Source organism: Chenopodium album, chromosome 13 (genome assembly GCF_948465745.1).
Source record: "Chenopodium album chromosome 13, dcCheAlbu1.1, whole genome shotgun sequence".
NCBI lineage: Eukaryota > Viridiplantae > Streptophyta > Magnoliopsida > Caryophyllales > Amaranthaceae > Chenopodium > Chenopodium album.
In genome coordinates, this window is record NC_137846.1 from 32,782,974 (window position 1) to 32,797,855 (window position 14,882).

The 14,882-nt window shown below is 37.8% G+C and overlaps 1 long non-coding RNA gene and 1 other non-coding gene across 3 annotated transcripts; one reads left to right on the forward strand and one right to left on the reverse strand.

The window, feature by feature from the left end:
• The first annotated feature begins 4,526 nt into the window (after nt 1–4,526).
• LOC145577157 (small nucleolar RNA R71) lies at nt 4,527–4,632 on the forward strand. The gene has a single exon (XR_014098644.1). It is a non-coding gene; the product is annotated as a small nucleolar RNA R71 (small nucleolar RNA).
• A 6,205-nt stretch (nt 4,633–10,837) lies between these two features.
• On the reverse strand, nt 10,838–14,297 carry LOC145576576 (uncharacterized). Of its 2 annotated transcripts, none has more exons than XR_014098463.1 (4): nt 13,947–14,297; nt 12,463–12,556; nt 11,431–11,511; nt 10,838–11,115 (listed from the first exon to the last, which is right to left on the reverse strand). It is a non-coding gene; the product is annotated as an uncharacterized LOC145576576 (long non-coding RNA). The 2 variants fall into 2 exon arrangements; XR_014098464.1 differs by having other exon boundaries at nt 10,838–11,132.
• Nucleotides 14,298–14,882: the final 585 nt, after the last annotated feature.

Consider the following 14,882-nt stretch of genomic DNA (forward strand, 5'->3'; position numbering starts at 1 on the left):
CCCGGTTCTAGACTCAGCCGTACCAGGAGACCGGCTGAGCATCCTAGGCCGTGCCGTGTGTGTGGATGAAGAGTCCATTTATTTTGTTTTGGAAAACGAATGTATACAGACGGGGAAAAAAGAATGTATACAAGTTAAAAGAAAATTGAAGGAAGAAAACGGATAGTTACCTTACTTTTAAAAGTTCTGTAAAATCTGAAAACTGCTACAGCCGGTGACCGGGTGTTCTTGTAACGAGCACGCGGGAATCTTGAAATGGCAAGTACGCAACCGGGATCAGAGCACCTCTCTCTAAAAACTTCTTTTTCTCTCTCTAGAAAATGAAAATGATGAATGAAGTGAGAGGGGAGAAGGGGGGGGGGGGTTAAACTCATATTTATAGGCAGGTTAAACGGAAAAAATGACCGTTAACCCTAGCCATTTTACTGTTCACCTCTCACGGGCTAACACGTGTCACAGGCACCACGTGGCCTGCCACGTGCCACCTGTGAGGGGCAAATGTTTAGGGGATTTTTACCCTAGACACTTGGGCCAATGAGGGGCTGCCACGTGTCAAAGGTTGGCAGGTCACCTCTGACCTATCCCCAGCTGACACGTGGCCTCTCTAGATATGTCTCCGGAATTGTGGCATTCAGAGGCCCAATTCCCCAAAAGCGCATTGATTGCGGCGCAGCCCACCTGCCCTAGGTCAGATGACCTAAGGGAGGGCACTTTTTCCCATGACCCTATAAATAGGGAGATACTCCCCCCATTTTGGGGGCAATTCACAATCATTTTATTACACCCTACTTTCTCTCTCATCAGAGAACTCCCTACTTTCTCTCTCATCAGAGAACTCCTGAGCTTAGAATCTAAGCAGATCCCCACCTTAAATTCCACACATTTTACTCTCCTTTAAGTTACTAACTTGAGCGTTGGAGGCGGAGCACCACCCAACCGGTGTCTTCGTTGATTTTGCAGGTACAGAGCCAGCAGGACCAGTCTTCGAGCTGTAACTCTCCCAAGGGACAAAAACACCCAAACAGGTTGCATGTCTTTACAAAACCCCATAAGTCCTTAAAGAGATGTGGCCACCATAGACCGCAATGAAGGACCTTAGTGACGGTCTTAGAGACACCCATATGGCCCCCACTTGGATCCGAATGGCAAATTTTCAAAACACTAGGCACCTCTTCATTTGGCACACAACGTCTAAGTAAGCCATCGACCCCTCGCTTGTATAAGATAGGATCATCCCACACATAATGCCTTGCCTCTCTCTTGAGCTTCTTTCTTTGGTTCTTAGAAAAGGAAGGAGGAAACTCCCCACATGCAAGAAAGTTCACTAAATCGGCAAACCATGGGAGCTCCTTTGCTTCAATAGCATACAAGAAGTCATCAAGCATCCTATCCTCAATTGGAGAACCATCATCATGAGTTTGAGAATCTTCTAAACGAGAAAGATGATCCTCCACAACATTTTCCGCTCCTCTTTTATTCCTAATCTCAATGTCAAAGGATTGGCGCTCAAGAACCCACCAGATCAACCTTGGCTTGGACTCTTTCTTGGCAAAAAGATATTTGACAGCCGCATGATCCGTGAAGACCATGGTCTTGGAACCCAATAGATAACAACGGAATTTCTCAAAAGCATGAACTATAGCTAAGAATTCCTTCTCCGTTGTAGTGTAATTCCATTGAGCTCCATTTAGAGTCTTGGACATATAATAGATCACATGAAGTTTCTTGTCCACTCTTTGACCCAAGACACCTCCTATTGACGAATCACTTGCATCACACATCAATTCAAATGGTAAATCCCATCTTGGAGCTTGAACAATAGGAGTAGAGATTAGAGCTTTCTTCAACTTATTGAATGCCTCCAAACACTTATCATCAAACACAAACTCGACATCTTTTTGAAGAAGATCATTGAGGGGCTTTGCAATGAGCGAGAAATCCCCGATGAATCTTCTATAAAAACCCGGCATGCCCTAAAAAAGATCTCACTCCCTTTACATTCACCGGAGGTGGAAGCTTTTCAATGACTTCAATTTTAGCTTTATCCACCTCTATCCCCTTGTAAGAGATCTTGTGGCCAAGGATTATGCCTTCCTCCACCATGAAGTGACATTTCTCCCAATTCAAAACCAAGTTCACCTTCTCACACCTTGCAAGACATTTTTCAAGGTTTTCAAGGCATGCCTCAAATGAAACACCATCTACGGAGAAGTCATCCATAAAAACCTCCATCTCCTCTTCCAACATATCTCCAAATATACTCATCATGCATCTTTGAAATGTTGCGGGAGCATTGCAAAGGCCGAACGACATTCTCCTAAGGTGTGATGGAAGAGGTTTGAGCTCAACCATTGGAACACCTTTACCTTCCTTCGATGTTGCCACTTGCAACGCTTCTTGGCTAGAAATGCTAAAACACATTTGCCCTTCAACATCCTCAAAGCTTCCATTGAGCACACTTCATACAAAGCCATCTCCTTGTTAGGAATACCTATCTTTTCCTTATTCAACAAAACATTCTCAAGAGCATCGTTAGAAGTGAGCAATTGCTCGTGCATAGAAGACACAACATGATCGAGAGAATCAATCAACATGCAATTTTCTAAAGAAGAACTTGGATACTTCATGCTATCATTCAAGTCAAATTCTATCACCTCATCCCCTACTTTGAGTGAAATTTTTGCACTTTTCACATCTATCAAAGCACCCGAAGTAGCTAGGAATGGTCTCCCTAGAATGATAGGAATATTAGCATCTTCATCCATCTCATGCACCACAAAATCTACCGGAATAACAAATTTCCCAACCCTCAAAGGAACATCCTCTACCTTACCCTTAGGAAACTTAATTGACCTATCGGCCAATTGCAAAGTGATGTTAGTGGGTAAGAGTTCTCCTACCTCAAGTCTTTGGTACACCGAATATGGAATAAGGCTAACACTAGCTCCTAGGTCACATAAGGCATTCTCAATTTGCATTTTATGAATGGCACAAGGGATGGAAAAGTTTCAGGGTCTTTTAGCTTAGGTGGCATCTTGTTCATTATGATAGCAATACAATTCTCGGTCAAGTTCACCATCTCTACACCATCACAAGTCCTCCTACCACTCAAAATGTCTTTGAGGAATTTTGCGTAGTTGGGCATTTGGGTGACAACTTCGGTAAATGGTAGAGAAAGGTGAAGTTGCTTGAGCATGTCAATGAATCTTCCAAATTGTTCATCTAACTTATGTCTCATGAATTTTTGTGGATAAGGAAGCTTGGGTTTCACAATTTCTTTCTTCACTCTCACCTCACTAGGCTTCTCAATTTCAACCTCACTCAAAGATGCACCATATCTCTCATCTTCAACCAAAACCTCTTTTGTGCCCTCTTTGGTCTCACTTTTTCTAGGCAAACTCTCCTCAAGAACCTTACCTCTCCTTGTGACAATAGCATTGACCGGTCTCTTGGGATCTAGGCCTTGGGAAGGTAAAGAAGAAGGACTAGCATGGTCTTTCAAAGCATTAGCAAGTTGAGAAATTTGGTTTTCAAGCATCTTATTATGAGTCATCATTTCATTAAATTTCTTATCACTTACAGTCATGTAAGTGTTCAACAACTTTGTTTGATTTTCAATGATTTCTTCCAAATTTGTTCTATGTGAAGAAGAAGAGGATTGAACATGGGAATTATCATTTTGGGCCTTTGGAGCAAATCCGGGTGGAGGTCCTCTTTGAGCATTGTTTTGAAAATTGTCTCTACCTTGATTGTTCCAATTACCCTTATTTTGATTTTGACCATAACCTTGATTATGGTTACCACTACCTTGATTATGATTCCCATAACCTTGGTTTTGATTACCATAATTTTGGTTTTGATTTTGGCTACTATAACCTTGATTGTTATAGTTACCTCGAGAACCTTGGTTCCTATAACCACCACCATGGTTATAGTTGTCAAAATTGCCATGATTGTTGTAATTCCTATTCCATTGACCTGTTTGATTCTCAAACCTAGAATAATGATTATTTGACACATAGTTCACATGCTCATTCACATTTCCATCTTGATCATCACAAACATCCATACATGCATGAGGGCAACTAGAAACATCATGATCATACGACCCACAATCATCACAAAACAAGCATCCACTAGGCATGTTATTAGAAGAAAGAGGGGGTTGAGAATTAGAAGACATACCACTCCCCTTAGATTGGGAAGGAAGACTTGAAACTTGGTAGGTAGCACTTTCCAACTTTGCCTTGATAGCGGACATCTCCTTCCCCAAGTTTGTCATTTATGAGGATAGATTGTTGATTGCATTTAGATGATCAACCGAGTACACCGAAGAGCTAAACTTGCTAGTTGACTCTCTTTCTCCATCTTGCCAATCTCTATAATACCTCACAACGTCTTTAATTATGTCCACCACCTCCTCTTCCGTTTTGTTCATGATAGAACCTCCGACTCCTCCATCTAAACATGATTTTCCTTGAGGGCTAAGGCCTCCATAGAAGATTTGAATGATTTGATAGGTTGGAATTCCGTGATGAGGACACTCTCTTTGATACTCTTCGTATCTCTCCCATGCTTCATAAAGGATCTCACTTGGCTTTTGCTTGAAACCTTGAATCAAAGCTCTAGCCTCCGCCGTTTTCTTTTGTGGATAGAAATGGGATAGAAATTCCTTGGTAACCTCGTCCCATGTCCTTAGAGAATTGGGCTTGACCTCCTTGTCTAGCCATTCCAAAGAACGCCCTATGAGAGAAAAGGGAAAGAGCTTGAGGCGGATGAATTCTTGAAAAATTCCGTTCACCTTAATAGTATTGCAATATTTTTCGAACTCCTTGAGATGGTTTAGCGGGCTTTCATGCTTGGCCCCACTAAATTGTCGCCTCTCTATCAAAGTAACCATTGTCGGCCTTATTTCAAAGTCATTTGCCGGTGTTGTAGGTGGAGCAATTCCACTCTGAAATCTATATGCACCGGGAATTCTCAATTCTTTCAATGCCACTCTTGGATTTTCTCCCATTCTTGCTTGTTCTTCTTGTTGTGGTTCTTCTTCACTTGAAATGCTAGGGCTCAAAGATCGTCTAGCACTCCTCAACCTTGCAATAGTTCTCTCAATTTCCGGATCAAATGGCACTACGTGCTCTATGCATAAAATCTCAAAAGAAATGGTTAGTAGCACGGCTACAAATGTAGCCTAAAAGAAAATCTTTTTGTATTTTCAATTAAAGGTGAAATAGACTCAACAACTATAACAAAGCACCAATATCATTCCCCGGCAACGACGCCAATTTTGACAAGAGGAAAATGTAGGTCGTTATCTACCCCTCCCTAGAGCCAAACTTAATTTGTAAACACTCGACCAACCCTAATACAAGTATATGGTAAGTCAAGGGTTGAACCCAAAGGAATGAGTAGGAACGATGCTATAGCTTATGTCAAGCTAATTCGAAGAATATAAATGGTTGTGGTTGGTAACTAAGATGTCAAAAAGCTAGAAGAATTTAATATGCTAAACACTAGGGATATTGGTTCCACATGCAAGCTCAATGATTATGCTAATTTATAGATCACTCAATCGATTCAACATCACAAGGGACAAACAATAGTTGCAATCAAAGGAATCTAAAAGCTATCTCCTATAAGCCAAGCTAGGGTTCACTATGAATGGCTAATAAGGAAAATCACAATCAAATTCAATCAACTAAAGCAATTCTCAAATCAAGGGTTCATGTCATTGAAATTTGCAATGCAATCTAGATTAATCTTATAGGTTGATCACTCCTAGTTTAATTAATCACATGCACAACTATGTCAACCAATTTAATTGCAACATTCAAATAAATTTAGCATCATCAACTAGCAAAAATCATCAATCAAGCATGCTTCCCCTTCTCCCTAGCAACTAATCTACTCACTAATCATGGTAAAATCAAGGAACAAAACAAATTCAATCAAATTCATATTCATTTAAAGCTTAATCAAAAGAAAATCAATCAATCAACAAATTCTAGAGCAAGGAATCTAATCTCAATCAAATTGCATTGAAAGTAAATCAAAGGAAAGAAATCTTACAAACTTTCATTGAATTGAAGTAGGAATTTCAAGATCAAATTGAAATCTAAGATCAAATTCAAGTATAAACAAGTAAATCTTAAGCTTCTCTCTCTACTTTCTCTCTCTACTATTTCTGGAAAATTCTCTCTCTAGTATAAAAGTTAATCGTCATAAAAAAGAAAGTCAAAAGCTGTAAATAGGAAAATCGAGCGAAGGGGGCTGCACAGGGCCATGCGCACGCACAGACTAGCCGCGCGCGCGCACAGCTGGGTCTGCGCGCACACACCCCTGTGCCGCGCGCGCACCCCTATGTGGTGCACGACGCCTTGGCTCCTTTGCTTGCTTGATCAAACTCCGCGCTCCCGAGCATCCCCATCATCAATGCACTCGAGATGATGCCCGCGAACAAGGCAGTCCCAAAGTGAGCAAATTGACTTGATTATTCACCTACAAAACACAAATAAAACAAAGAGAGAAAGCATAACAAAATAAAACTAAAACTAAAACTATGAATTATCAACTAAAAATATGAAAAACTCGTAAAAACTAATCGAGAACCAAAGTGAATTATAAAAATGGAAAATCAAATAAAACTAAGAGAATTATATGAAAATGATGAAAGAAAATAAAGAAAATGAACCTAAATCTTATTCTTTTGAGCGCCATAAGCGACGCTCATCAGGTCACTAATTATTTAAGAATTAAATTGGTATGTTTAATTGTTTGAATAATTATAATGATTGAATTGTGTTATGGTTTGAGAGTCATCACCAAGTCTAATAATATGTAAATAACGTAAAGTGAAAAAAATTACGCACCAAAACTCTTGGAACGTATATACCTTGAGTATGAACATATGGGGGGATTTATGGGGTTTTATATTTAACCATAACTTCTACTGGGAGTACAGAACCTTTTATTATTATGCACAGGAATTTCGCCACTTACGAGTGGTTCTTTTATACTGGCACGGTTAGCTCCCGTGTTAGTATCCCTTTATTGGGGCAGGTTAGGGGGGAAACCCGTTCGATGCGTAATCAATGCTAAATGAATCAATTAGTTATTTCATTGAGGGTCATGTTGTATGTTGTATGCTTGTAAACAGGTGCAACAAGGTAAGTTGTGTGTTGATAGGTGAAAGCATGTTAGTGTGTTTAATTCCGCTTATGTACTGAGCATTCCTGATTGTGTGTTTGTATGTTTGTTTGGCCTTGTCTTTACTTTGGTCTTATGATGACCCATTTTTAATGGAGTGTAGTGGGAACTAGTAAAGAGAAGCTTTTCAGGCGATGAAGCGTATTCATGATGGGTATGAGTGAAGAGCGAATCATGCCAGTTTCCATAAGTTATGATGTGTTTATTGCTTTGATTATTTTCTTATATTATATTTGTGAGACTAACGCAAAGGTTTTCAAGTTGGTTTGGTTAAATAAGGGTCTATAATGGTTCCAAGTTATAGGTTGACTTCGTTTTATTTTAGTTTGACTTTACTTTCGTTTGATTGACTTTTTAAGTTGAATTGTTTTGAATGTTTTTAAAGATAGTCTTCCGTTGTGTGTCTTTGATAGTTGCCTTAGTCGTTTTCACGGTGGCAGTAATGTCTTAAATTTTCCTATTTTAAATTCTAAAAGGAGTAAAATAGGTATTTTAAAGGAAAGGGGTTTCTAGGGTGTTACAGTACCTTGCTAGACTCAGCTCCAAAAGCAGCCGTACTCAAAAAGCATACGACAAATTTTGAGATAAAAATGGAGAACTCTTCAAAAAGGGTTTTCTGAAGCCTACTTTGAAGTGCATCACCCCTGAAAAGGGGCATGAGGTTCTAGAGGAACTAAATTCGGGCTACTATGCCTCTCATATAGGCGATAGGTCTCTAGCAGCCAGGGCCAGGCGGCAGGGCTACTTTTGGCCCATGCTCAAGGCAAACGCCATGGCAATGGTGAAGAAGTATGATAAGTGTCAACAGTTTGGCAAACTAATCCACCGTCCGGCCACTGATCTGACGGCCATTCATAGTCCAATTCCATTCGCCAAGTAGGGCATGGATATCCTAAGACCATATACTGTTGCGCCAGGCGGACGGCGATAAATCTTAGTTGCTATCGACTACTTCACTAAATGGGTAGAGGCAGAGGCGGTAAAAAATATCAAGACAAAGGTTGTTATCTCCTTCATCTAGAAGAATATCATCACCCGGTTTGGGGTACCTTTGTCTATGGTTTTTTATAATGGTCTTCAGTTTGAAACGCCTCAGCTCAAGAATTGGTTGGGATCAAGGGATCTCACATTATTTTGCATCAGTCGGGCGACCCCAAGCAAATGGCCAAGTTGAAGCCTTCAACAAACTAATCTCAGACGGCATCAAAAAGAAAATTGAAAGAGCTGGCGGCCTATGGGCAGAGGAGTTAACCATGTCCTATGAGCCATCAAAACAACTAAGAAAGGGGAAACTGGTGAGACCCCATTTCTCATGGTGTATGGTGCAGAGGTCGTCTTGCCTATTGAGCACTATGAACCGACCCTCCAAGTCATATTATATGATGAAAAGGCGAACTGGGAGGCCATGCAGCTAGCACTGGACCCACTCCTAGAACGCAGGGACAATGCTGCCTTGCATCATAAGATCTACCGTCTGAGAATGACGAGAGCCTACAATAGAAGAGTATACAAACGGTCCTTGAAAGTAGGGGACTTTGTGTTACGAAAGATGGAGGCAACCGGCAGGGCCAATGAGCAAGGCAAGCTAACACCCAATTGGGAAGGCCCCTACTGGATTTGTGAAGAAGTAAGAGGCGGTACCTACAGGCTAGAAACGCCAGACGGCAGGCACCTAGAAAGAACTTGGAATGTAGACAACTTAAAAAAGTACTACTTCTAAGCCTTGTAAATTTCTGTAAAATAAAAATCCTATCAATGAAAAAATTGCTTTATGTTTTCCCTAATGTTGTCCATTTTGTTTATTGCAAATGTCTCCCATTAGGATTACCGCCTGTAAAACGTACAGGCGGCTACATTACATACGGTTACTTAAGCTAAAAATTAAAATCTTAGCAGTTACAATATGAGGCCTATGGCCGGATAAAATGTCGTCTGTACAACGTGCAGACGGACCGACTTCAAATATAAAATATAAGTTAAGTTCAAAAACATAACGATGCGCATTCGTGAAAGGATGCCCATTGAGTCCAAAATGCCGGATGCTATTAATTAGTAAACGTATACTCCAACATGAGTTTGACATCCGGCGACGCCCATTCGGGTGAATTCGTCGCAGACAGCATCTCCCATTTGGGTGGTACATTGCTCTATAAACACTAAACAAACGGCCCTACTGACTGTCTAGATTAAGATAAGCTCGCAACTGTTTGACTTAATCTAAATCGAAACCTAAAAAGCTTAAATTGCCGGCTGTTATACAGCAAGCAGTAAATTGCTACTTTTTCAATTAGAGGCTCTGATACAGGTATCGATAAACCGTCTGCTATAGCTCTGGGGCAGTGCAGGCGGCAAAATTTTACTTAGTAATTTTAAGCTAAGCCATAAAACTTAGCGGCTTAGAGTTTGTTTTTAAACAACTTAACGAGGCTAATGGCCGGATAATACTAGAACTTACCCGTTTACTCGATGACCGACTGTCCACTTGGTTTGAGGCACTCACTATAGTGATTGATTGGCTTAGAAACCAATCATACCTTTTAAGTATCAATAATTTCTAAGTCAATCAATTCACCTTTGAAACCAAGCGCACATCCGGCCAAGGGCAAAGACATCTAGTACAGTAACAATTGCATAGTATACAAGTTAAAACACTTAGCTTAAATCTATGCATACCGCCAAAAAAATTCAAAGGCTTCAAAATTTTTTTAAGGCAAGAAACTCAATATGATAAAAACCGGCAACATGGTCAGATAATTCATTAAAAGGCAGTCGTCCCTATGGATGACGGTAAAAGTTAACCGGTACAACCGACAGAAATTGTTGAATTACCTGACCCCTTGGTCGATAGAAGTTACTCGGCATGTAGGGCAGAAAAGCATGATAAATGGCCATTTGACCGCAGAAAGAACTGCAAAGCTTAAGTATCAAGAGAGAGGTATTCAGTATTGGCAGTTGCATCCTCCTTATTTCCCCCGGGCAGCTACTCATCATTTCCCTTTGCCTCCTCATCCTGCTAATCGTCCCCAAAAGTAGACCCGCCAGTAGAGTCGGACGACTCAGCCTCGACCTCCGCCTTTTCCTCAGCCTGCTTAAGTTGGCCATTGAATTCATCATTGGCCGCCTCGAACTTCTCCTTCCAGCGATCAACAAAATGGTGTTGTTGAGAGAAAACACAGACATCTTTTGGAGACTAATAGAAAAAAAATGCTATTTGTAACCGGCAAAATTGACTTTTTATGACTGGCATTGTTGGTTGCAAATGCCACCATTACAACTAGTGAAAATTATTCGTAACCGGCTAATGTTAGTTACAAATAATATACTATTCGTATCTGGCTTAACCTAACGCCAGTTACAAAAAGTCTATTTTCCAAGTTAGAAAGCATACTATTCGTAACTGGCATTAAGTTACACCGATTACAATTAGGGTATTATTAGTAACTGACAAATCTTAACGCCGGTTAGGAATAGCATTTTATTTTATTTAAAAAAAAATTAAAATGGCAGTAGTAGCAGATGCCCCTACTGCCATTACCCACGCTATTTTTTTTTAATGTGAAGCACCATAAATTATTAACCCAACTTTTATGCAATAATAAATACAATGATTATTAATTTAAACCACGTAAGGTCCAATTTAATCGACATCGATCTACATCATCAATTATAAAATATAGAAAATGATGTACTTGTAAATTACAAATATGTCACCAACTTTCAATTACAAAGGACATGTATGTCATCCTAAAAGAACAAGGTGATAAGAGGTGATTTGAACTAAACAAAATATAACATTATTGTGATTTCTAAAACAGAACAATCTGAGAATTGCGTGTAGAAATCATCCTCTCATAAGTCGTTCACATTTTTGAAGGTGCTTGTTGAATAAGCTTGAAATAATATTGAACCCTGCATCCAAAACCAACCTGCCAAATTGTTATCACAAAGACCAATCTTAAATAATTTTTAGAATATAAGTTCGTGGGATATCTTAAAAGGTTCCAACGGTAAAGATTTGACTTACTCAAGTAGTGATAATGGATTTCTTAACTTATTGAATCTTGAGAAGATTACAAGACATTGAGTATTACGAGTGTCTAAATGTTATGTGAATAGAACAGGTTAACGATCTCATGCAAAAGTTAGAGTTAGAAAAGAAAATAGAGAAACTAAAATTAGTTTAAACAACAAAAAAAAAGAGTGGACAAAGAAAAAACAAGGTACCTGATAGCACCAATGACAACGCAAACAAGCCACACTGCCACTTCAGCCTTGCAATTTTGACAACTTACCAAGGAACTCAATCTGCAATTATACATGACACAACGAAACAAACTTGAAAAGTATAATGATTTCAAGTTGTAGCTAAATTATATTTCTATCAGACAACACAAAGAGCTTATCTTCCTTACCATGTAAATCTATGACGACATTTGGCATGAAAAACATAAGATAGAGCTATTTTATTAACTGTTTCTATCCGGGGCTAGGGGTTCAGAGAGGGGTGATGGAAGAACACTTCACTCATAAGATAAACATTTAATAGCTGAAATTGAGTAAAACATCATAATGCTTACTTAACCACTAACACTTTCAACACCTCATTTTCATTCATCTACCTAAAAACTCAAGAACCAATATTTTATTTCTCTTTTATAATTAGAATTACATGATTATACTTCAAATTTCACTCCATTTCTACTCAATTTATCATGTTCTCTTTTTTCGAGTTTTTTATTTAAGAAATTTGTGCACACAAAGGACCACTAAACTCTTGCAAATTACCCTTGCAATCGCTAAGAAATTTGAAGCTTAAAATGAAACTGAAGTAAAATGAATGATAAATAAATGATAGGTATATCTTCTTTGATTGATTGTATACCGAGTTGGTATTAAAGTGACTAATGATCCATTAGTATTCAAGTTTATTTCTGTTTCTTGTACATTATTAATTTTTTCTATTTTGGACTAATTAAATTTTATAAGTTGTAATGAATAAAATTATCAATGAACAACAGAAACTTATCAACACGTATGACTAATAAGCTATCCTCCGACTTCTATCAGAAAAAGCATATTATCTTAGTCTCTAGAAAAATCAACATTAAAAGAGTTTAAGATCTATACGACAACTAACATAAGTAATTCACTTACATGATGTATCAAATAGTATACTAGAAGAAACCACCAAAAAGTTTGCAAAAAGCAGGGCTAGTAATTCATATAAATTTTAAATATATAAAATAGTGAACCAACCTTTTTTTTGGATCACATATTTGTTTCCAATTATAACTTTGATAATTATTATCTACCCTTTGTTGCCTAGTTTGGTTTTAAAGATGAAAAAGACCTGCCAACAACATATTAGAAAAAATGAGAATGAGTATGACAGGAAATTAGACAAAATGTAGTCACATAGAGAAGGTAAAAAAAACACCAATATGACAAGATTCAAACAAAAATAACCAGAGAAACTATTAGTCCAATGATCCCAAACTAAAGTATGGTCTCATTTGACTAAAATTGGCCTTGAATGTTGAGATTATAAATTCAGCTTAGATTACTATGATGCTCATCACACATTAACTTTCTATGTCAAAGAAAAAACCACACCTATAGCACCACAAAAATTCAACTTGCCTAAGAGTCTATGATTAAAATATGACAATACACTTACCTGGATTAGAATAATGCAAAAGACAACAACATTTACTTGAGCCAAGGACAAATTTATCATCCTAGCTAGAAACTCATTTGGCACAACCTTTCGGAAATAACAAATAGCAATAGTTAATCACTTATTTTCAAAGTAAAAGTGTAAACCTGTAAACTCATCTAGAATAGATTGAAAAAAAAAATCACATCGCTAACCTACAAGATCTAACATACCCACATGAAACTCTAAACAGTCAAACTATACTAGCTAGATCATCAATTTCATGTAAACATTAAATTAACAGTGATGCCATAAGAAATAAAAAAAAAAAAGTGATGAAATTGTGTTCTTAATCTATCAAAGACAAACAGGCCACAAAATCCCATTAGATAACAACCTTAAAGGCCAATTGGCCACAACATCCCATTAATGCAACATTGTAGAAATACAATCGTCCGGAGATATATGGGCAAATTATGTACAATAGACATGTAAGCGATTGACTAAGATGGAGGGAGTATTCATTAACTAAAAATCCCTTCCACTAAAAAACCTTCCGAGGCAGTATATCAGCTAAAATGCGAAAATCAAATTCGAGGAGTACACTCAAGAAAGGATGATCTAGCATATAGTTGCAAATACCAAGGTCTCATCATGATATAAATTCAACTGAAAATTCCTTTCATTTTAACTAGAATAATAACACTAACAACTAATAATCTATAAACTACACATTGCCAAACCCAAATAATCATCAATTGCATAATATTCTTGTCGATTCTAGAAGGTAACATGCTGGAATAGTTTGCTTAAGGTAACAACCAATTTATGCATTTTTTATAACTCAATTTTTGCCCAATTAAACATCACTCCTACAAAATTCAATTTTTTAGCAGAAATTTTACTAACAAGAGCAGCATTAAGTTTAATTATATAAAAAAGGAATTATTCTCAACATATTTGAATTAAAGAATGATATTATGAAATTTATAAACAAATTTATGCAGAAGAAAGAGAAAAATTAGGGTTTGAAAGCAACATTAAGAGAAAGTGGAAAATTTAAGAAATTAAAAACGAATATAACCTTTCTGACGTTTCCATGAAAGAAATTGAGCAGGTGCCACAATCGAATTGAATAACAATGAATTTTATGGCGAAATCCTTAACTTTGAGGTAGTGAACAACGTTCGATTGGACTCGAATGATTTGCGCAAATGAGAACTCGTAACTCCGGTCATCTCCAAATCAATGGCGATGAAATCAACAACTTTGACATGGTTTTGTTGAGATTTAAGAAGAAGAAGAAGTTAGGATTTGAATGAGGAAGTGGAGAAAGAAATTGGGGCAAATCTACCGAGTTATGAGGAAGAGAATTAGAGAAGTAAAGAAGAAAAAGTCAGACGTGTTACTTCGTATTTTACTAAGGGTACTAGTAACTGGCCTAACTATAGCCCGTTACGACTAATAATGTCCATAAAAGCTTGACAAGCTATTTGTAACTGGTTTTTCTATGCCGGTTACTAATGTTTGGTCAAATTATCATTGACCAAGTATTTGTAACTAACCTTAATTAAGCCCCTTACAAATGCTAATTTATTTGTAACGCGCATTATTATGTCAGTTACTAATACTCTTATAGTAACTGACATAATCAAGGCCAGTTACTAATAGGGCGTTACGAATGAGATTTTTTCTACTAGTAACTCTATTTTCAATCTAATGTTCATGTGTCTTTATGGGGACAATGCTTGCTATGTGCACATTTAATAAATAGGATGCCACTCAGCTCAATTAATTTCAGCACCTCATATAAAATGCTTCATGGACAAAAGCCTGGATTGAACCATTTGAAAGTTTTTGGATGCCTTTGTTATGTGTCTACCTTGAAGGTTCAGATAAGCAAATTTTATCCCAGAACAGTTCAGTGTATTTTTTGGGGTATCCTCCTGACCAGAAGGCATATAAAGGTCATGGATTTGTCCACTAAGAGAATATTCGGCTCCAGAGATGTTCAATTCTT